Consider the following 2,774-nt stretch of genomic DNA (forward strand, 5'->3'; position numbering starts at 1 on the left):
TTAATGAAACATGGCATGAACCTGGAAGGTGGAGGTTGCAGTGAGCTGAGATCGTACCATTGCACTCCAGCCTGGGTGACAGAGCGAGACTCTGCCTCAAAAAAAAAAAAAAATAAATAAATGAATAAAAGAAAAAAGAAAAGAAGAAAATAAACGAGGTCTTTTCCAGATTTTCCCTCCATGTGAGCAAATGAGTTCACCTACATGCAAGGATCTGGGAGAAGAGTGTGTGAGTCATGTGATGCTGAGGGTATGGTCCAGAGGAAGCTGGTGCAGTGGTGCAGCAAGTGCAGATCTGACAAGGTTAAAGCTCCAGGAAAATGAACAGTAAGGTACAAAGAGATGGAAAAATCTTGGATTTCATTGGCAATGCTTGGTGAGAAGACAGGCTGCCATAGGAGGACGTTGCATTTCCACTGAATGAGCTTCCTAAACCGGAACAAGACAATGCTGGCACACAGAATCTGCAAAGAACAAGAAATGAAGTGGACAGACTTAACCTTACAGCACCTCCATGAGAACATTCCTCTCACTGGAAACTGACACTTGGCTCCTTTCTCATGCACAGATTTTTAAAAAAATATATAGATACAAAATGTTCTATTTCCATCTCCTAATTTAAATCTTTGAGTAATAAATCAACACTAAAAAATGTATACTTATTTAATTTGTGGCCACTACGAGCAACATGAAAATATTTACAGAATGAAAAGCTGAGATTTCTCAGGAATGCAGAATATTTGGCTCTATAAATCTAAAACTCTTCACTGAGTAGCTTGTAATTGGATATGATTGGTTAAACATTTGCCTTTAACTCTGATTTTGCTTTACTGTCAAAATTTATCTCCTCCCAAGTACTTATATGTGTCCTGTGACACAAATGATTGAAGGTATGAGATGGAAAGGCAAAAAAAAGAGGAAGCCAGAGCTGGGCATGGTGGCTTACGCCTATAATCCCAGCACTTTGGGAGACCAAGGAGGGTGGATCACCTGAGGTCAAGAGTTCGAGACCAGCCTGGCCAATATGACAAAACCCTGTCTCTAATAAAAATACAAAAAAATTAGCCAGGCATGGTGGGGGTGGGGGGAGGTGCCTGTAATCCCAGCTACTTGGGAGGCTAAGGCATGAGAATTGCTTGAACCCGGGAGGTGGAAGTTGCAGTGAACAGAGATCACGCCACTGCACTCCAGCCTGGGTGACAGAGCAAGACTCTGTCAAAAAAAAAAAAAAAAAAAAAAAAGAGGAAGCCAGAAGCCAGACATAGGAGTGTTAGAGTGTTATGAACATTTCATAGTATAGAACTTGCCCATGGGCCAAGTAGTCTGGCTCCAAAGCCTGTGTCCCTAATCATTACAGTATGCTGCATCTTAAATGCCATCTCATTTAAATTTGGTACTTCTCAGACTTGAACCTGCAGCAGAACCACCAGGAGGGCTTATTAAAAAACATAAGCCCTCAGCAAAAAGCATTCTGAGTGGGTTTAGCCTATAGATGTTATGGATATGTAGATATCCCATTCACTGATTACTGGCATTCCTAGGATTCTTCGTGGTATTTTCAAACTTGGGATAAATCTGTGAATTAAAAAATTATCTGACAGTTACCCCTGTTCTCCCTACAATGTCCATTGGTGCTGCTGGAAAGCATGTCTGGCTAGGTAGACTGCTAGTTTTATCCATTAATGGCACTTCTTATTTTCTCAAAGCCCTTTCAGATAAAAACAAACCACCATGCAATCAGTATTTACTTATATATTTGTATAAGAACCTGTATTTTGCAAAACACATCTGTGTATATTTATTTCCTAAAATTACTTGCCTCTGTTAATCAGTGTCTTTCATGTTCTCTATCCAGATTGTAAACTCTGGGAAGAAGCCATGGCTTATATTTCTGTATCCTTTATTTAAAAACTAAAAACACTGAATAATTGAAATCTCTTCTCCAAACAAACAAACTCTGAACTGTAATTTGTGCTGCAGAGCTCCTCGTGTGACCAAGCTAAGGCTGGCACTTGCCCTGAAAGCACAGTCTTGCTTGGCCTCTCCTCCTTCCATGTCCTGCTTGCTCCACAACCTTACTGACTTCTGGGAGCAATGCTCTGATAATTACTTGCCCATGTAGCCTCACCTTAGGGCCCGCTTCTAGAGAACTAAACCTCAGACAGTCTCTCTTGAGTGACAGTCTCTCATAAGTGCCCACCTTTCCATTCCCAAAGCTACTATCTTGGTTCACTCCTTATGGCATAAGCAATTCTCCTAGTCATTGTGCCCCTTCCATCTAGTGTACTGTCAGACAACCTCCTAATGCATGTCTCTGATCACACCACTTCTCCAATCAAAATCCAGCAATGGTTCCTCATTTGCTGTGGAATTTAGGAAAGACTCCTTGGCCTGGAATTTAAAGGCTTCCATACCGTAACTCCAAGCTACCAATTTTTTTTTTTTTTTTTTTTTTTTTTTTTGAGACAGAGTCTTGCTGTGTCACCAGACTGGAGTGCAGTGGCACGATCTCGGCTCACTGCAACCTCCGCCTCCTGTGTTCAAGCAATTCTCCTGCCTCAGCTTCCCGAGTAGCTGGGACTACAGGTATACGCCACCACGCCAAGCTAGCTTTTGTATTTTTAGTAGAGACAGGGTTTCACCATGTTGGCCAGGATGGTCTTGATCTCTTGACCTCGTCATCCACATGCCTCAGCTTTCCAAAGTGCTGGGATTACAGGCGTAAGCCACTGCGCCCAGCCCAAGCTACCAATGTTTAATCATTGCTCATAAGT

At 42.0% G+C, this 2,774-nt stretch overlaps 1 pseudogene; it reads left to right on the forward strand.

Annotated features, from left to right (window-relative positions):
- The first annotated feature begins 320 nt into the window (after positions 1 to 320).
- Positions 321 to 543, forward strand: LOC112130353 (anaphase-promoting complex subunit 13-like; annotated as a pseudogene).
- Positions 544 to 2,774: the final 2,231 nt, after the last annotated feature.

Source organism: Pongo abelii, chromosome 21 (genome assembly GCF_028885655.2).
Source record: "Pongo abelii isolate AG06213 chromosome 21, NHGRI_mPonAbe1-v2.0_pri, whole genome shotgun sequence".
Lineage (NCBI taxonomy): Eukaryota > Metazoa > Chordata > Mammalia > Primates > Hominidae > Pongo > Pongo abelii.